The following is a 21,963-nucleotide window of genomic DNA, read 5'->3' as shown; positions in this document are numbered from 1 at the left end:
GGTACAGAGCCATTACAACATGGATGTCGCAGAATAAGTACTATTAAGAGCACATAGAAGTTGAGGATATGTAATAGCGACATTCCCAACATTTGAGGGCGAATGACATGGTATGTGATAGAAATTCACGGAGAGGAGGTGAAGTGGTAATGTGTGTGTGTCAACAATATGAGTAGATGTAAATGCCCTCGTTGTGAGGTAAATATGATTCTATATATCCATAGGCGTGAGCGTGTATAGACGCAATCAATGAAACATAACATAACATAACAAACAAGAACATAGAAACCTTCTGCTTACCCTGGGTGGTGGTAAAAAAAAAAAAAAAAGGGGGGGGTTGCCCACTATGTAACATCAGGTTGTATACGGCGTCAGAACCTATGTAGTTACAACTGAAGCTCTGCCTTGTAAGAGTTGGAGATCAGTGATTGCTTGTCTGGTTTCAGTGTGGAAATTAATGTGCCCCAAGTGTCAAAAATTTACTGGTAGATTTTTCTTTAGCCAGCGTGGCATCCACCCAATTCATCTTAAACAGGTGGAACAATTTATCTTGGAAAAGGGTGAGAGTGGGTGGTTGAGGTCGGATCCAGTGGTGAAGTATACATTTTCGAGCAACAATATGTGTGAGTTTTTTGAAGGAACGACCAATTGGGCCAACCATACCAAACTAATCATTTTAATTAGATTAATCCTACCCGTCAGTGTCAGGTGTAACGTGTGCCATAGTTTCAGTTCATTCGTAACCTCCTTAATGATTCTGGAAATGTTTAATCTATAGAGTTGACAAGGGTATTTTGGCAGAGTGATGCCTAGATATTTAATTGAGGTTGTCGCCCAATGAAAACCAAAACTAGGGGTATCCGGAGGCAAGACAGAGGGGCCTAAATAGAGCGCTTCCGTTTTGTGGATATTAATTTTAAAACCTATCACCTCCCCCCATGTGTGTAGTAAAGAGAGAATGTGTGAGATGTTTTGTTGTCAGAGATGTATGGGGTCAGAGATGAATAGGAGGATGTCATCAGCAAAAGCAGTTAATTTGTGTTCCTGCATACCAAATGTGATACCTTGAAAATCATTGGAAGAGATAAGAATATGGAGTAGGGGGTCCAAGGCCAAATCAAAAAGGAGTGGGGAAAGAAGACATCCCTGCCTAACCCCTCGTCAGTCTCAGACATCATTACATTTGTGATGATAACTGTTTCTGGACATGTATATAAATTGCGTGTGAAGTTTAGAAAGTTTTGTCCAAAGAAACGATTTTTTAAGATTCTATAGAGGTGAGGCCATGCTACAGTATTGAAAGCCTTTTCTGCGTCTAGACTTAATAAGGTTCAGGGATGGTGATGTGGGTCAGAGCTGGATGTTATCACAGCTGCTAGGGCTGCACGGATACCCCTGAGTTGCGACCTTTTACGAAACCCAATTGGTGATGAATTAATAAGTTTGGTAGTAATAATTGTAGTCTGGAGGCAATTAATTTAGTTAGGATTTTCAAGTCTTGGTTGAGAAGTGAGATGGGTCGATATGATTGAACTTTTACAGTCAAAGATTGTATAGGGCAATTATTTTGAAAAATGTCATTATATAATGCAGTGAGGGATGGTACAAGGTGTTGCGAAAGTATTTTATAGTATTCAGCGGAGAAGCCGTCTGGGCCAGGAGCACGACCATTGGATAGGGAGTGAATAGTGTGTTTAACCTCTCCTTCTGTTATGATAGCATTTAAGGTGTCCCTTTGTTCATTGGTAAGTTTTGTCAATTTTGCCTTCTGTAATAATTGTATACCTAACTCTGTGTTATCTTGTTCTGCAGTATATAAGCGTGTAAGAAAAGTGGAGAATGCATGATTAATATCTTTAGGTTGGAAAACCAGTAATTTCACAGCTGTATTTCCCCATCGGAAAAATTTGTTTTTTTGTGTAGTCTATTTGAGTTTGTGCTTTTTCTAATAACAAAGCGTCTAAGAGTTGTTTACATTCTGTATATTTGATTTTGTGGGAGTCATCTTTATATATGGAGTAGCTAAGAAAAGCACGTTGCACATCTTGTTCTGCAGTATATAAGAGTGTAAAAAAAAAGTGGAGAATGCATGATTAATATCTTTAGGTTGGAAAACGCTATTTCCCGCATTCGTAACGATTTTATTAATAATATGTTTTGGTTTGCGGGATTTCGCCATATTGGCCAGTAATTTCACAGCTGTATTTCCCCATCGGAAATTTTTTTTTTTTTGTGTAGTCTATTTGAGTTTGGGCTTTTTCTAATAACAAAGCGTCTAAGAGTTGTTTACATTCCGTATATTTGATTTTGTGGGAGTCATCTTTATATATGGAGTAGCTAAGAAAAGCACATTGCAGATTTGCCTCGTAAGATATCATGTTACCCCTTATCACTGCTTTAGAGGCTTCGCAGAAGAGCATGTGGTTATCAATGTGTTCCAAATTATCATCTTGATAATTTGCCCAAGATGTTTGTAACATGGTGGTAAAATTGTCCCTGCAGGCATAGTGGGCGGGGAATCTCCAATGTCTATGTGATCTCGGTATGTTGGGTAGTTTGACCGTGAGGTGAATGGGTGCGTGATCTGAGAGTACTATTGTATCTATGTGGGTGTCAGATATAAACGGTAAGAGCGAAGATGATGTAAGAAACATGTCGATTCAAGAAAAAGAGTGGTGTACTCTAGAAGCATGAGTGTATTCTTTATGTGTGGGGTGTGTGACACGCCATGGGTCTACTAGGTGTAATGAGTTGGTGAATAGGTGAATACCTTCCGAGGGAGTCAACGAGCGTGTAGTCCGTCCCGTCCTGTCCAATTGGTCATCTAGAATTGTATTGAAGTCACTGCCTATGAGGAAGTCGGAGGGGAAAGAAAGATTGATAAGCATTTCGTAAAGTTGTACATAAAATTAATGATTCGGGTAGTTAGGAGCATATAAGTTAACAATATTAAACCTCTGGTGATGTATGGTGAGATCTAAGAGTATGTATCTGCCATTAGGATCAATAATTGTATTATGGATATCATAAGGTAAGGATTTACTAATTAAGATTGCCACTCCCCGAGATTTAGTTTTATAAGGGGCTGAGTAACAAGCTTTGATCCAGTAATCCTTTAGTGTTGATTGGGAGCCCACTTTCCAGTGAGTTTCCTGGAGGAACACTATTTGGGGTCTATACCTTCGTAGTACTGTTAGGACTTTTTTCCTTTTGACAAGGGTGTTAAGTCCCGCCACTTTCCAGGACACCAATTTTAAGGGGTGTTGCGTGTGGGTCTGATCACATGTTGAAGTCATAGATATCTAGCAATTGTTGAAAATATAGTGGAACAATTGTTGAAAATATAGCGGAACAATATGTATCCCTGTGTGTCCCAGCTCACACAGGAGATTGGGTATTGTGGGCAAACCAAAAACATGAAAAATAAACGAAAAGCGGGGGGGACCTGTGCACACCGCGCAGGAGCAGTTCAAAAATTAAACAAAACAAATGAAACCATAAAACCTTAAGAAGCGCCATCATCGTAAAGAACTTCGGAGTACCGGAGACAAGATGTGTATACGTGTAAATGTAGAACGAACAGTCCAGAGTTCATGGAAAGTTATGTGAAGCAGATGGAGTAGGTGATGTAGTCGTCGCGTCCAGGTGCAGCGTGTTTCTTGGGGTGAATCGTAGACCCAGGTTGTATTGTGGATTGTGAAGCCTCGCTGGATAGAGCATCGCAAATTTTATTTGACCTTCAATCAGCCGTTTGCATATCGGAGTGAATTCTCTCCGCCTGGCCGCCACCAAAGCCGAGTAATCCTGGAAAATTATTATTTTGTTGGATTCAAATCGAAGATCAGGAACTTTACGATAAACTGTTAGTATTTTGATTTTGTCTACAAAGAGATGAGCAGAGAGAATGGCTTGACAGACTCCGGGATACCCACAAATCTCAAATTATTTTTTCGGCTTCTGTTTTCAAGATCATCCAATTTTTCAGTGAGTGTTTTAATCTGTTGGGCCAGAGTAGAGAGGTCAGTTTCCTTTTTGGCAACAAAGTCTTCACTGTCACTTTGTCGTTGTTCTAACGTGGTGAGTCTGGTAGTGTGATCTGTTACTTCTTGTCGTATAGTGAGTAAGGTTTCTTTGAGGTCTTTGAGTCAAAGGGGTTGTGAGACCAGATGTATTCTGTCTCCCAGTCTGCCACATAGAGATTGGCATAATTTGGCGCAAATCTGGTCCCCATGGCTGTGCCGCATAGCTGTAGAAAGAATTAACTTTTTAGATCTTATGATTAATTAGTCATTTGAATTTATTTATAATTTTTATAACATATTTTTTATATAATCCTTTTAATATATATTTTAATTATTTAGACCAACTAGTCATTTGATTCTATATATTAATTTTTTATAATTCCTATATATTTAATAATTTATATATTATATTTTAAAAAATATCTTTTTTAATACACATTGGCAATCATAGGATATTCTTATAAAATTAATAAAATTTATCTTTACATAATTTATGAAATATCCTTATTTGCAATTTTTATAGAATTTATTTTTATATAATCAATTTCATATGCCTTGATTCTTGAAAGCATAATTTATCCACATAAGTGAAATATTTCTATTTGAAACTTTGGAAATATATACATAAGTTTAGAATGGATACACACATAACCTCGTAATTACATATAGTACATATACAACTCTGTTACAACCGATTAATGTGTATATACAGTAGATATATCGGATACAGAGAGAGAGATATATATGCATACACACAATAAACTTCATGATCTCTTTGAAATCACACAAATGCCCGAAATGGGTCTTTTCTTCTCTTCTTCCCTTTTCTCTATCTGTACCGATTTATAATAGACCGATATACAATAGATTCACAGTACTTACCACCGATGACTGCTCTAAATCGTTTGTTTCTGGCCCCGCCTATTGGGGTGGGAGGTTCGCCTGAGGACTTCCCCGAATGAAGGCTGGACAGTTCTCGAGCCTTTTTTTACCCGCAATTTTATCAACAAAAGAAAGAGGAATCACTGGAAATGTACGATACGCGATGACATCAACATACGGAAATGAACATAAAAGGGCAGCAACACGGAACGAGAACATTCACCGATTGATTTTACTTCTCCTGAGGAACCCGACTTGGCGAAATGCGTCAGAAGGATCATATTGGACATTTCTACAATTAACCTTTGGTGGATTTTCTACATACACGCTCTTATATGCACTTTGTGCATAGACTAAATATTCTACACAAAGACTATTAAAGATAACATTTCACTTTACTCTGATGGGTCTGAATCATCTATACCATTTGTGAGTGCAATCACACCACTTACACTTAATATTGACTATACACTCTGCACTATATTGTATTGTTTTTTTCCCTTACATGTACCTGCGCCCCATATACCGGTTTATCTATATTTCTACACCCTGAGGAAGAGTGTCTTTTTGGGCTGCTGCGGTCATTTGGGAAGTACTATTTATTTATTGTTATTACTGTTTTTTTCACTCACCTTATCACAGGTTAGCACGAGAATTAGGTTCATTATTGTTTCTGTATAGTAGCGTGTATTCAGCACAGATTCAAGGGAGATTTATGTGATGAAATTCAAGTAGGTATCATATATTATCAGGCTAGACCAGGGATCTGGTATCTAAGGCCAGAATGCTTAAACCGTTGCTGGATTTGATGAGCTTTCGATGTATAGAGGGTTAATTTGAATTTTATTGCAAGACAGGAGGCTCATATTTGCATAGACTTTCTTTACTGTCCCCCTAGCAGCAAAGACAAAAATAGAACATTGGTAACCAATTATATAAAAGTTCAACAATATAAATGTGGAAGTAGCCCCTCCTTCTTTCTCTTTCTTTGCTGCTCACCATGTAGTCAGGTCAGCCCTATTACATTTACATTTATATGGGATAATTATATAGTTTATAGTCTTCATTTATATCTTGTTTCATTTAATTCATTTGTCTATTTGTACTATGGGTTAATTTGGCTCATTTTGTTCCATTTTTCTCCTATTTATTGAGGTAATTTTCTGTGTGTACTTATCCGATTTTTATTTCATTCATCTGTTATTTCCCTCCTTCGTTTTTACCCTCTATTGGCTTATTTTACCTTGCCTTTCGCCGGGAGCCTGTCTCGGCTCTCCAGCTGTGTTTTCCCTCTTGCTTCTTGCTTCTAACGTTTCTTTTTCTTACTTCGCCGTTCGCTTTCTTGTTATTGCGGGCGCGAGTTTTTCGACGCCATTTTCTTTTTTTCCCTTCTTCGCGGCAATGCTGCCGCGCAGTTCTAATTTGGTAGACTGACGTGCTGGTTCTTCTCCGTCAGTTGTGCTCTTATTTAGTGTCCCGGCTACCTCCTACCACTCGTTTTCATTACCGGAGGTATTATTTAGCTTCCGGAAGTTTCAAAGGACATTTTGACAACATTTAAAAAAAAACAAAAAAAAAACTTGCAGTGTTCTGGTATTCTGCTCTCATTCATACTAGGTGAGCCCTGTTTTTTTGGATTGTTGGCACATTATTATTACATAGCAGGGCATACCCTGGTTTGTGAGCATTGTTGCAGGTTTTTATCCTATAACCTTTCATTGCTGCACTACAGCATTTACATAATTACTAAGCTTTATTACTGTGTTCTAAGGGTATGCCCCTTTTTACTCATATCACTATGTCTGAGGATCCTAGTCCTTCTTAGGTCTTTATTTTATCGTGGTTGGAGGCTAAATTCTCTTCCTCCATGGAGTCTATTATGGCCAAAATGGCACAAGCTGTTCCTGCTCCTACTCCATTGGATCCCTCTCTCCCGCAGGAGATATCTGATGGTGATTCAGAAAAATCTGAGGAATCTCATACATCAAAACGTCCCTGGAAAGGGAACAGTATTACTGCCGGCAAAGGTCCTGCAAAACGTCCCAAGTTGCTTCAGGACAGGTCACAATCTTTAGAGATCGAGGACGCTAATTCCGGGGGTGTTCTTCAACTCCTCGATGAATGGAAAGCGACATCTTCGGATGACTCGCAGAACTCTGATTTTCTGGCTACGTCCAGAGATTGTCACTCACAATATATCCGTGAGTCGACCGTGGGTGAGCCCCAGCAAAAATCTTCTAATGAGACACCGTTATTGTGCCAAACTCCTTCTGCTGACACTCCAGTTACAGACCCTGCAGGGGTTACTCTATTCGAGCCATCCAACATGCGCCACCCAAAGGCTACAGAATGGGCTCCTCCAGAACACCTGAGTTTATACTTGCAAAGATGGCTACGTAAACCCTTAGATAAGGATGTACAAAATAAATTAAGAGCAGAATGTCCTCGCCCGATCATTCCGGGAAAAGTAGCGGTCACTCCTGAATTTGACCAAAATGTCGTTTCCCTCCTCTCGCAAAGAGGTCGTGACCCACGTAAAGACTTGGAACAAGGCCTAAAATCCGCACAGGATAAACTTTTGGATATCGTGGGTCCCAAATACTATCTTTGGCGGATTGTGCCCTACTTCATGATTCTGTTTTAGATCCTAGACTAATTAGAGACTGCAAATAAACCAATCCCGTTCGCGGGATCAAAAAATACCCTTATTATAACCCCACCCTAAAACATGACTTTTATTAATATGTTTATTAAAAGGTATAACCAAAAAAAAAAAGATTTTTAAAAACACCAGTGTCACCAGTCCTACTATAAAAGGTATACGTCACAGTAACATAAGCTGTGTAACACTAATATTAGGTCGTACATACTGTTGATGGCAGCAGTCCTAACAACAGAAATAATTCAATTATGACCAGTGACAGAGGCTAATTAAAAACTCAGACAAGTAGCCCCCCTGACATGTTTCGCTCCTCAGAGCTTCATCAGAGGTCTGGGCTAATGGCTTCCAAAATGGAGACTGTTTGGCCTTATATCTCCTTTGTTAGTGACATCACGGATTCGGGGAGGGAACAATCATATCCAATGGTTACCGATGTATTAGATGTGTTGCCAGATCCAGCCAATTGCTTTAAAGGTGACTAAGCATGACGTCACGCACATAGTCCAATAGAATTCCATATACATGATGGGCAGTGGTTCTCTCCAATTCCCAAAGGTGAGCAGTCAAAGAAATTGACTGACAGTTATTCTCACGAATCATAGATGTTCCTTTCCACTCAGAACCACTCCTATTACTAGATCTCCTATCCATTGTAATTCTTATTATTCACATTACACATGGTTCACCAATGCAAATTGCTGGGCAGCACAGTGGCCCGGTGGCCTACACTGTTGCCCTGCAGCACTGGGGTCCAGGGTTCAAATCCCACAAGGGACACCAAAAAACACCAAGGCACCACATCCAAAAAACACCAGTGCAAATTTACATCATTTTGGCATATTTACCGTACATAGTTATACGCTTCACAATTCAATAATTCCCTTCCCAAATATCCCTATCACAATGTAAGTCTCCATAATATGGTCATACCTCCATATAAAATAAGTAAATCATTATCAGATAATCAGTATTACAAATCAGAGTCCTATTATTTAGAATCTACAAATAGGCTGAGAAGGAGAAACCTTCATTTAAACCTAGAGGACTCAAACTTTTGAGTCTATAGATCCACTTGGCTTCCTCTTTTTGCACTGGTGTTTTTTGGATGTGGTGCCTTGGTGTCCCTTGTGGGATTTGAGCCCTGGACCCCAGTGCTGCAGGGCAACAGTGTAGGCCACTGGGCCACTGTGCTGCCCAGCAATTTGCATTGGTGAACCGTGTGTAGTGTGAATAATAAGAATTACAATGGATAGGAGATCTAGTAATAGGAGTGGTTCTGAGTGGAAAGGAACATCTATGATTGGTGAGAATAACTGTCAGTCAATTTCTCTGACTGCTCACCTTTGGGAATTGGAGAGAACCACTGCCCATCATGTATATGGAATTCTATTGGACTATGTGGGTGATGTCATGCTTAGTCACCTTTAAAGCAATTGGCTGGATCTGACAACACATCTAATACATCGGTAACCATTGGATATGATTGTTCCCTCCCCGAATCCGTGATGTCACTAACAAAGGAGATATAAGGCCAAACAGTCTCCATTTTGGAAGCCATTAGCCCAGACCTCTGATGAAGCTCTGAGGAGCGAAACATGTCAGGGGGGCTACTTGTCTGAGTTTTTAATTAGCCTCTGTCACTGGTCATAATTTAATTATTTCTGTTGTTAGGACTGCTGCCATCAACAGTATGTACGACCAATATTAGTGTTACACAGCTTATGTTACTGTGACGTATACCTTTTATAGTAGGACTGGTGACACTGGTGTTTTTAAAAATCTTTTTGTTTGGTTATCCCTTTTAATAAACATATTAATAAAAGTCATGTTTTAGGGTGGGGTTATAATAAGGGTATTTTTTGATCCCGGGAACGGGATTGGTTTATTTGTAGTTGTAACATACCCTTGTCCCCGCTGGGGCATTATTTTGGAATTGTAATTAGAGACTGGGCCCTAAGGGTTGTTTGCCTGCTAGGCAATGCAAATGTGGCTATTTCCACTGAACGTAGAAAAGCGGCACTGCTGGGGATGGATCCTCGCCTAGCGGAACTGGGATCCAAAGAGTTGGGCTCCTGTTCCAATGGACTCTTATTTGGCGATACTTTTGTGAAAGAATTGAACAGATATGTTTCTGTCATGACATCATGGACAAAAGCCAAGTCTTCTATGCGGAAAGTCTTCAACCCACACACCCGTTTTTCCGCCAGGGCTGGACGACAGAGGGGCCGAGTCTCCAGCCGATTCATTCCCACAGGCTCCAGAACTTTCCAAAAGCAGAATGCATCTTTCTATAGAGGATCCTACCGTCCACGTGCTTCCATCACCAGAGGCAGTTTCAGAGGCAGAGGATCCACACCATTTTCCAGAGGTCGCTTCAATTCCGGTAAGTCCTGTCTATCATTGTTATCATGCTTCTCTTCCACAGATTGCCGGCAGGATATCCCGTTCCTACCAATATTGGATGAAGATCACGTCCAACATAAACTGGGTGATAATCAAACATATATAAATAAGAAATTACAACTACTTATCTTTCTTAACTGTTTCAGTGCTGTATGATTTTTTTCTTTGCTGCTGTTTGTGATAAGTTTTATATTGTGCAGCTACTGGCATATTATAAATCATTCATCAATATAAATAGTAACTCTAACTCAAAATGATAAACATAGTTTCTAAAAAGGATTTAGCCCAGGAGTGACTGGCCTACCAAAATGTCACAAAAAACAGCATTCCACAATACCAACAGTCAAACACGGTGGTTTTAGTATGATGCTGCTTTAGGTCCTGGGTGCCATAACTGATGTAACCATGAATTCTGGTCTCTACCAGAAAATCCTGAAGGAGAATGTCCACCCATCAGTTGATCTCAAGCTCAAGCACAGTTGGGTTATGCAGTAGAACAATGATCCAAAGCACACAAGCTAGTCCAGCTCTGAATGGCTTAAAAGAAACAAAATGAAGGTTTTGGATTGGCCTAGTCAAAGTCGTGACTTAAATCAATTGAGATGTAGTGGCATGACCTTAAAAGATAGTTTATGCTCAAAAACCCTCCAATGTGTCTGAATTAAAACAATTCTGCCAAAAAGAGTGGGTCAAAATTTCTCCACAACGAAGTTAAAGACTCATTGCCAGGTATCACAAACATTCGATTGCAGTTATTGCTGCCAAGGATGGCACAACCAGTTTAAGAGGCAATTACCGTATTTGCTCGATTATAAGACAAGGTTTTTTCCAGAGAAAATGCTCTGAAAAATACCCCTCGTCTTATAATAGGTCTGAATATGAGACTAAGATCCAGATCCCCCGCAGCGATGCAGAGGACCTGGATCCTCCTGTGTTATGCCCCCCCAAACTTACAGGTGCTTCTGACTCTCCGGTGCTTAGTCCGGGCAGCGTGTAGAGCTCTACGCGAGGAGGAGGTGCGGTTAGCAGCGGGGGTTGTCTGCGTCCATCGCGCAAGCCTTCCCCGGCTTTCAGAGATCAGAGTTCTGCAGCGGGGAGTTTATTCACTAAACCAGGAGAGTCTGATGGATAGGTGTGGTTTTAACTCCATGATTTCAAAGTCAAGAAAGGGCTGACCTCACAAAAAAAACAAGAACCAGTGGCGGAACTACCGGGGTTGCAGGGGTTGCGACTGCGACCGGGCCCCGGCGGCAGGGGGGCCCAAGCCAAGGGGCCGCCCGAAATCTTTTTTACGTTTTTTTTTTAAATAAGGCAGGGGCGTCCAACATGCGGCCCGCGGGCCAAATGCGGCCCGCGAGACCTCAAGGTGCGGCCCGCGTAGGATCGACAGCCAGGGCAACCGATCTTACACGAGCCGCACCTCAAGCCCTGCTACTTACTTGTGGGAGGGTCTTCTGGACTGCACAGAGGAAGCGGAGTTCACGTGACATACTACTTCCTCTGTGCTTTAGCAGAGAAGGCAGAGGGAGGCCGCGCCCCCTGCTGAAGTCTGTGAGCGGCATCGAGGAGCTGCAGTGCAGGTAAGGGGGTGGGCAGGGTGTTTGAATGAGTGTGTGTGATTGAGGGAATGAATCTGTGAATTAATGATTATATGAATAAATGTGTGTGTGTGTGTGTGTGTGTGTGTGTGTGATAGCATGGATGTGTAAGTGCTGGAACCTAGGCATGATGGGACTGTGATTGCTGTTAGCAATCACACTCCTATCATGCCAAGTCAGCCAGTACATGCTGAAACCTGGCCAGCTGCCCCCCTTGTGTAGTGATGCTGCCAGCAGTATGGGGTCTGCACTTACAGCCACCCTGTACCAGCATGTACTGGCTGACTTGGCATGATAGGAGTGTGATTGCTAACAGCAATCACAGTCCCATAATGCCTAGGTTCCAGCATTTACTGGATGGATGTGTAAGTGCTAGAACCTAGGCATGATGGGACTGTGACTACTGTTAGCAATCACACTCCTATCATGCCAAGTCAGCCAGTACATGCTGAAACCTAGCTAGCTGCCCCCCTTGTGTAGTGATGCTGCCAGCAGTATGGGGTCTGCACATCACTTACAGCCGCCCTGTACCAGCATGTACTGGCTGACTTGGCATGATAGGAGTGTGATTGCTAACAGCAATCACAGCGAGCACAGTCCCATCATGCCTAGGTACCAGCATTTACTGGTTGCCTGGGTATGATAGGAGTGTGATTGCTGTTAGCAATCACACTCCTATCATGCTAAGTCATATTGCTAATTTTGTCCAATTGTGTGTTACCTACTTTTATTAAACATGTGAGTTTTTATTATTATTTTTAAAGGTGGGGGTCATTTTCGGTTTTGGCTAAGTGAACCCTGAATGTTTTGGTCCAGAATTTTCATTTTAGTTCATCCCTAGAATAAATCTAGGGAATCCTGAATTTGTAGTCACAAAACTTTCAAGGCCCAGAAATCAGTGAGAGGAAGAGTAAAGGTTTTGTGTTATTTACTTTATTTTAATCTGCATAATTTATCAAAGGCCATATTTTTTGTCACAGTGAAAAATGAGTGCGGCCCGCGCACGTATACAATTCTGATGAAGGGGCCCACTGCAGAAAAAACTTGGACACCCCTGGATTATGCCCTTTGTACATGCGCCCCTTTTTCTTTGATTTTTTTACAGATATGATTCAATATGTAAATTGAATTTGTTGAATTAGTTGAAAAAAAATTGTTGGGTAAAAATCATGGGGGGGGTGAGGGGGTGGGGGGGCCCTTAACAGATTCTCGCACCCGGGCCCTGAGGCGTCTAGTTACGCCTCTGACAAGAACTCCTACTTATTTAAACAAATACATTATACAGGGATATCCAAGCTATTCTTGCAGTAGAAGTTCACTGGGGTTGGAACTTTAAAATGTGAAGTGGAGTTGGTGAAAGAAAACTGCAACTTTTTTTGTAAATTCTCCAGCTAACTCCTTCTTTGTTAAATATGTGGGCATGAAAATGCAAGGATACCTAGAAACACAAACTGCCTATAATGGAGATTTATCTCTGCCCTATTCCCTCCAACATTTGAAAAGGCCAAAGAGGGCCACTTTTGTTTTAGGAATGTGGGTACAGGCCTTTTATCTAATTTTGTAATTTATGAAATTGAGAAAGAAATTGAGGATATGTGCTATCCTCCTTAAATGTATAACAACACAGCAGAAGGCTGGGAACACCTATGTACCACTCAAATTTGGAATGATTGCATACCTCCCATCATTTCAAAATGAGGGACACTTTTTTAAAAAATTCTTGCGGAACTCACCGAGAATGTTGCGCTTGCATACCCACTTAAAACACACTTTGTTTTTGTCAGCAAAGTCATGCATATTAAAAATAACCAACACATTGAATTGAATTCCTATGAGGGTCAGCCAGACATACTACTTCCATGATGCTGGCTGAGCGTCATGGGAAGTGCAGCAACAGTAAAGCTGCAGATGCTAGCTGTGAACAAAAATTTCCATGATTCTCAGCTAGCCAGGTGTCCACCATAATGCTGGCTGAGTATTATTGGAAGAGTAGTCCATAGTAGGACTCTTACACACATCTGCCCATAAACACACATATACACATACACTGCCTTTACACACACATATACACTGCCCTTACACACACCTGCCCATAAACACACATATTTGTATTACTCATTTTACGTTTTCAGCCACTAGTGGCCGCCCTTGCCACTCAGACTGGTTATCAGGTCCAGCTGCAGTTGATTTCATGATCAAGACAGCCTTTATAAACCTGCCCAGCCCTGCAGTCTGGGCCTTGACATTGACGTTTGAGGACTACCTGTTTGGTTCCTGATCTGCTCCTGATCTGCTCCTGATCTGCTCCTGATCTGCTCCTGCTTTGTCTCTTGCCGTGTTCCTGAGTTGCGGCCAGCACCCCACTAAGTGGACTCCCAAGTCGAGTGTCCTGCAAGTGGGCAACCTGCCATGTGCCCTGCAAGTGGCCAACCTGCCGTGTTCCTGAGTTGCGGCCAGCGCCTCACTAAGTGGACTCCCAAGTCGAGTACCCTGCAAGTGGGCAACCTGCCGTGTGCCCTGCAAGTGGGCAACCTGCCGTGTTCCTGAGTTGCAGCCAGCGCCCCACTAAGTGGACTCCCAAGTCGAGTACCCTGCAACTGGGCAACCTGCCGTGTGCCCTGCAAGTGGGCAACCTGCCGTTTTCCTGAGTTGCGGCCAGCGCCCCACTAAGTGGACTCCCAAACCGTGTGCCCTGCAAGTGGGCAACCTGCCGTGTGCCCTGCAAGTGGGCAACCTGCCGTGTGCCCTGCAAGAGGGCTTCTAGTCCTGCCGTGTGCCCTGCAAGTGGGCTTCTAGCCGTGTGCCCTGCAAGAGGGCTTCTAGCCGTGTGCCCTGCAAGAGGGCTTCTAGCCGTGTGCCCTGCAAGAGGGCTTCTAGCCGTGTGCCCTGCAAGTGGGCTTCCTGCCGTGTGCCCTGCAAGTGGGCTTCCTGCCGTGTGCCCTGCAAGTGGGCTTCCTGCCGTGTGTGCCCCAACCCGAGGGCTTCCTGCCGTGTGTGCCCCAACCCGAGGGCTTCCTGTCGTGTGTGCCCCAACCCGAGGGCTTCCTGCCGTGTGTGCCCCAACCCGAGGGCTTCCTGCCGTGTGTGCCCCAACCAGAGGGCTTCCTGCCAAGAGACTTTTTGTCTATATATTGTACCATCATATGCAATACAACTCTTAATCCGCATCCTTTGTCTTTGAGTTATTTCCTGCGCCTGTCTGTACCAACCCCAAGCCATTATGCATCGTGGGGTACAGACAGAGCCCCTCGTATCCCCTGCACCTGGGCTCCTATCAGACCTGTTCCCCCGGTTCGTGACACATATACACATACACTGCCTTTACACACATATACAGATATACTGCCCTTACACACACATATACACGTATACTGCCCTTACACACACACATATACACGTACACTGCCCTTACACACACACACATATACATGTGCACTGCCCTTACACACACCTGCCCATAAACACACATATTGTCAGGAACTGGGTCCATACCGACTACTGTAATGACCCAGGGCGCCCAAAGATCGAGTTCAGGAGTTCGGTATGCAGTAGCGGAGTCACGGGACAGGACCAGGTGCAGGGCGACTGCACTCACCCGCGTGGTGAGCATCTAGGGTTGTGCAGCCACATACCAGCACCCTGATATAGCAGCGGATGTTGTCCAGAACGAAGCAAAGTTAAATCCAGCAGGCACCCTGGAACAGGCATGAGACATAGCACTAGACTCATGTGCGGGATGCTGCAGGCTGGAAGTGTGGAAGCTAAGCAGAGTAATAGCTGAAACATAGCGAGCAAGGGATAGGGAGACCAGAAACATATTACATATTACAGGGCACTACATGGAACAAGACAAGGAATACTCAAGATGTTAGGACCAGGGCGAGCAGGTCGTGTAGGAGTCCATGTGCAGGGGATACGGGGAACTCTGTCTGTACCCCTTTATGCATGGTGACACTGATATAGGTACAGACAGAGTAGCAGGACTGGATAGGACGAGAGACAGGAGCTGAGGCAGGTACAGGCTCGGGAGCTGAGGCAGAGAGACGGGAGCTGAGGCAGGTGCAGGCTCGGGAGTTGAGGCAAAGAGACGGGAGCTGAGGCAGGTGCAGGCTCGGGAGTTGAGGCAGAGAGACGGGAGCTGAGGCAGGTACCGGCTCGGGTGCAGGTACAGGTACAGGCTCGGGTGCATGTACAGGCTCGGGTGCGGGCCCACTGGCAGGTAAGCCCACAGGCACAGGTACAGGCTCGGGTGCGGGCCCACTGGCAGGTAAGCCCACAGGCACAGGTACAGGCTCGGGTGCGGGCCCACTGGCAGGTAAGCCCACAGGCTGGTTCAGGCACAGGTACAGGCTCGGGTGCGGGCCCACTGGCAGGTAAGCCCACAGGCAGGTTCAGGCACAGGTAACGGTGAGGCCCACTGGCAGGGCGGACGGGAACGGAGGCCCACTGGCAGGGCGGACGGGAACGGAGGCCCACTGGCAGGGCGGACGGGAACGGAGGCCCACTGGCAGGGCGGACGGGAACGGAGGCCCACTGGCAGGGCGGACGGGAACGGAGGCCCACTGGCAGGGCGGACAGGAACGGAGGCCCACTGGCAGGGCGGACGGGAACGGAGTACCACCAGGCCAGGCACGTGTACAGGTTCATGCACGGGTACGGACTTACGCTCGGGTACTGGATCATGCACAAGTACCGGCTCAGGCACGGGTACAGGAACGGGCTCAGGCACGGGTTCGGGCTCAGGCACGGGTTCAGGCACGGGCACGGGCACGGGTTCAGGCAAAGGAGCAAGCTCAGGTACAGGTAGCGGCTCAGAGCAAAGGCAGTCCTTTAACATCAATGCCAAGGCCCTGACTGAAGGGCAGGTCTTTTAAAGGCAGGGCTTTACTCAATTCATAAGGCGCAGCTGTACCTGATAATCAGGTTCAGATCACTCCAGAGGGTGGAGGGTGGCCACTAGTGGTAGCAGATGTATTAACCTGAAGTACAATTCAGCCATGGTTCAGGCAGCAGAGAATGGATCCTGACACAAGATCAGACATGAACAAGACAGGACACCCCTCTACCGGGGATACAAGACAGGACAGGTCAGGACACCCCACTGGTTACATCACAGAGATTTCGTCACATCTTATGGCCATAGTATGCTTAGCCCACCACTACGCCAAAGTACTCCAATGACGGTGGGTCCTAACGCTAAAGCCTGCTTACAGAAGTACGAAACAAACCAAACAAGAAATCTAAAAACATAGCAATGAGACATACCTTTAGAGTGCAGACTGAGACAAACATAACGGGGGGGGGGGCACACCTATGACGGAAACAGAGCTGAAGCAAAGAACAGAAATAGAAGCAAGGAATGGCAGATCAGAACAGAGCATAAGGAAATCCAGGAATGGATTGAAGCAAAACAGAGAAACTATAGCAAGATTGAGATATGCAGCTCCACAGCCTGGGTAGAACGGGGCACATATACACATACACTGCCCTTACACACAAACATACATGTACACTGCCCTTACACACACATATATACACATACACTGCCTTTACACACCAGTTAACAAATACCTATACTGCTGTTACACACACCAGCCCATTCACACACACACACACACGCTTACAAACACATACATACACATACACTGCCCTTACCCCCTTTACTCCCCATCTCTTACCTCTTCCACCATCCACCATCTCTCTGCCTTCTGCATCCATCCTGTTTCCTGTGGTGGGAGCGTGAGGTCTGTCACTACTCCTTCATCACTACGCGCCCGCTATTGCTGCCGAGTGCAGGGATGACGTCATATCCCTGCGCTCCCTAATGCTGCAGCTGCTGATCGGGCGGCTGTGCGCCCCCCCCCCCGCAGCTGCACCTGAGGTGATTATCTCTCTTGCCTTACCCTTCCTCTGCCTCTGTAAAGCGGGACAGAGGAAGGGATAGGTGGGACAGCGGGACAGAGACCCGAAATCGGGACTGTCCCGCTCAAATCGGGACTGTCCCGCTCAAATCGGGACAGTTGGGGGGCATGTGATTGAGTTACATGTCATTAAGTATATACCTTACCAATAAATTCAAAGGTGAGACTTCAATTACTACTTATTTAAGAAACATAATATACACTCACTGGCCACTTTATTAGGTACACATGTTCAATTGCTTGTTAACACAAATAGCTAATCAGCCAATCACATGGCAGCCACTAAATGCATTTAGGCTTGGTCAAGACAACTTGCTGAAGTTCAAACCGAGCATCAGAATGGGGAAGAAAGGGGATTTAAGTGAGTTTGAATGTGGCATGGTTGTTGGTGCTAGACGGGCTGGTCTTCAGAAACTGCTGATCTACTGGTATTTTCACACATAACCATCTCTAGGGTTTACAGAATGGTCTGAAAAAGAGAAAATATCCAGTCAGTGGCAGTTGTGTGGATGGAAATACCTTGCTGATATCAGAGGTCAAAGGAGAATGGGCAGACTGGTTCAAGATGGCAGAAAGGCAGCAATAGTTGAAATAATAACTTGTTACAACCAAGGTATGCAGAATACCATCTCTGAAGGCACAACATGTCAAACCTTGAAGCAGATGGGCTACAACAGCAGAAGAACACACCGGGTGCCACTGCTGTCAGCTAAGAACAGGAACCTGAGACTGTAATTCACACAGGCTCACCAAAATTGGACAATGGAAGACTGGAAGAACATTGCCTGGTCTGATGAGTCTCGATTCTAGCTGCAACATTCAGATGGCAGGGTCAGAATTTGGCGTAAACAACATGAAAGCATGGATCCATGCCTTCATGTTGTTAAAAGCATGGATCCATCCGGTCTTGTATCAACGGTTCAGGCTGCTGCTGGTGGTGTAATGGTGTGGGGGACATTTTCTTGACACACTTTGGGCCCCTTTGTACCAATTGTACCAATTAAGGATTGTTTAAATGTGACAGCCTACCTAAGTATTGTTGCTGACCATGTCCATCCCTTTATGACCACAGTGTACCCATCTTCTGATGGCTACTTCCAGCAGCACAAGGCACCATGTCACAAAGCTCATCTCAAACTGGTTTCTTGAACATGACAATGAGTTCACTGTACTCCAATAGCCTCCACCAGGGGCGGGCTGGGCCGGGGGCAATTGCCCCCCAGGCCGCCCTGAATCCGGGCCGGCGGGCTGGCTGGGCGGCCGGCAGACGAACATTCATGGCAGCCGCAAAGTTAAAAACTAAGCGGCTGCCACCGGGACTGGCCGCTGGAGTGCCGCTCACTGAGGGGTGCCGGCACGCCCCCAAAAACGATGCGCGCGGCAACTGTGGCTGTGCGTCGGGACTTGATGTCAAATCCCGGCGCACAACACTGAAGCCACGCCCACCGTCTTCCGCGCTCTCTGCACCGGAAGGACGGGACACAGAAGAGGAAGAAGAAGAGGAAGAATGAAGAAGAGGAGGAAAAGTGGCAGTGCCAGAGGAAAGGTAGGAAAATATTAGTAAGTGTGTAAGAGTGATGGGTGTTATGCTGTAGTTTATGATGAATGTTTGTGAATGAGGGTTTCAGATTGCATGGAAGTGTGGGGGGATAGCATGGCATAGGGAGGCTGTCTAGGCATGATAGGAGTGTGATTGCTGTTATCAATTTTTTGTCCAACTTATTAAAAGTAAATTACATACCAAAATTGGACAGAAAAATTCAATAACAGTATTAATAGATATATATGATTGCAAACAGCAATCACAGGCCTGTCATGCTAAGTCAGCCAGTAGATGCTAGAACCTGGGCATGATAGGATTGTGATTGCTGTTAATTATATATATGTATATATATGTATATATATATATTAATATTGTTGATTTTTTTTGTCTAATTTTGGTGTGTTACTTTTAATAAAGTATTTTAAAAGTTTTTTGTTTTTTTTCGGTTTTGGCCAAATGAATGCTGAATTTTCAGTTTCGGTCCAGAATTTTCATTTCGGCGCATCCCTACTAAGCCAGTCACTGAAGTGTTAGGCCTACACCATTTTGCTTAGTATATAGTGATAGGGGTTGTACTGCAGTATTGTCAGTGTCTGGCTCAAAGTATAGGCACACATTGACGGTGGTACAGCGTAATCCCTAAGTATATAACAGTTATGCTGTACCACCGTCAATGTGTGCCTCAGTATATAATGATAACAATTTTGCTGTACCCCTGTCAATGTTTGCCTAACCATAGAAACTATGCAGTTTTAAAGTGTGTGTGGTGCCACATACAGGATCTGCCAAAGGTGCCAAATACTCTCGGTACACCCCTGCATCATGCAGCAGTCAGACCCAATGGCCATTCCTCAGCTCTTCGTCCCACGTCTTAAAAGGGGTGGGAAAAAGAGCTTAGGCACGGCTATTGGGCGGCGCCGTGCGTGAACGCCGGGCACTTTAATTTCATTAGGCGCCGGTGGAGTGACTGCCGCACGACGGCCGCTTTCAATGTCGCTCGCAGCCGCTTTGGTGGCGCAATGGGCCACTTGACTAGACTTGCCCCCCAGGCACCAGATCTCAATGCAATAGAGCACCTTTGGGATGTGGTGGAGCGCGAGATTCGCATCATGGATGTGCAGGCGACAAATCTGCAGCAACTGCATGATGCCATCATGCCCATATGGACCAAAATCTCTGAGGAATGTTTCCAGCACCTTGTAGAAACTATGCCACAAAGAATGAAGGCAGTTCTGAAGGCAAAAGAGGGGGTCCACCCTGGTCACAGCAAGGTGTACCTAATAAAGTGGACAGTGAGTGTATTTTTACTGTTTTACAAGATTCTTTTCTATTAGATATGGCTGTTTTAATCAGGTGTGTCGTTCTAAAAAACACACAAAAACACTACCACTATCCTGCAGAGAATGATTTGCAGTATTAATGTCTGAAAAGTGGTATTTAAATGGTTATTTCAAGCCTGTGAAGCAGTTACTCACATGGTTAAAACAAAAGGGAGGAGAGGAAGTCAATCTGAGCTTTAAGTTACTGGCCTGGGGAAGTTGACAAAGCTGATATAGAGACAAGAAGGAAGGAGACTTTTGGGGAATGTAAATAAGGCCTACTAGTTTCCTTTCTCCACCCATAAGAATAGCAATCAGTTAACCTCCACCTCTCACAAGTCACTTTCTCTTTGCAAGCCATTAATGCAAGGATAGGCTTAAAATTACTGATAACACACAAAAACTTCATCAAGTTCCAGACTTGGCACTTAGACCAAATTAATACAAAGAACACAGGAAGTGAAGTCAGCTATGTTTGTTTAGTTCAATTCAGCTCTAGATAACCATAACTGGCAACATTCTACATACGCCTCTTTAAATAAAATATTAACTCATTAATAATCCCCCACTATATTATAACGATATGATAATACTGGTAGGTGAATGTTTTTTTGTAATAACAGTGATTATAAAAACCATGACTTGTCAGCAGTTATATTCCTTTTTGTTTTTATTCCTGTAGATATCTTATTATAATAATGTAGTTTTATATTGTACACATTAGGTTTAAGTGCTGCCTTTGGTTACTTTAGGTAGGCTGATTTTGACCATCCTGTTGGGGTTTCTGTTTTAGCTATTATCATTTAATTTGGTGCTGTTTTGTTCCCCCTAATTTATTTTAATAGTGTTACTAAAAGTTAAGTCATAACTTAGAAGTGTATTAGGATGCTCCAGTCTTGTTTCTCTGTTTTCAGGGTTCTCAAATGTGATACACTAGGGACAAAAGTACCAACTGGGATGCTCTGCATGGGATGTGTTTTTGGAGCATTTTAAAGGGAAAGTTTTTTTTAGTAGGGACTAGGTGTCCGCGGATGAACTGGAATGTTTTACGGATGCTTCCGGAAATTTAGGCTTCGGAGCATATTTTCAGGGGCAGTGGTGTGCGGGACGTTGGCCCGAATCGTGGAAGAGCAGTCTGCTCATGCGCAACTTGATGTTTTGGGAGTTTTTTCCTTTGGTGGTGGCTTTGTCCTTGTGGGGTGATTTCTTTAGGGATAAGAAGGTGGTGTTTTTCACAGACAACATGGCAGTGGTGCATGCGGTGAATCGGTTGTCGGCATCGTTGATGGCGGTGGTCCGGTTCTTACAGAAATGCTTTGTATGTCTCTTAATGTGGTGTTTCGGGCTGCGCACGTTCCGGAATTCTTGAACGTTATAGGGGACTCCTTATCTTGTTTTCAATGGGATCGGTTCTGGGAGGTGGCACCAGGGGCGTGGGACATGGGTCATGTTTGCCCGGAAGAGATGTGGGAGCTGGGGACTGGTTGCTTGCAGGAGGCGTGAGGGCCAGCAATGTGGTCGGCATACGGTAAGGTCTGTGAGGCATGGGATACGTTGGTCTCATGTGTTGGTTCAGTGGGGTCTGCAGATGAACAGTTGGATGTGTTACTTTG

This window comes from Sceloporus occidentalis, unplaced genomic scaffold (assembly GCF_023333645.1).
Source record: "Sceloporus occidentalis isolate IW3139 unplaced genomic scaffold, rSceOcc1.0.p SCAF_124, whole genome shotgun sequence".
Lineage (NCBI taxonomy): Eukaryota > Metazoa > Chordata > Lepidosauria > Squamata > Phrynosomatidae > Sceloporus > Sceloporus occidentalis.
The sequence above is the reverse complement of the archived record's forward strand: the minus strand, read 5'-3'. Positions refer to the sequence as shown.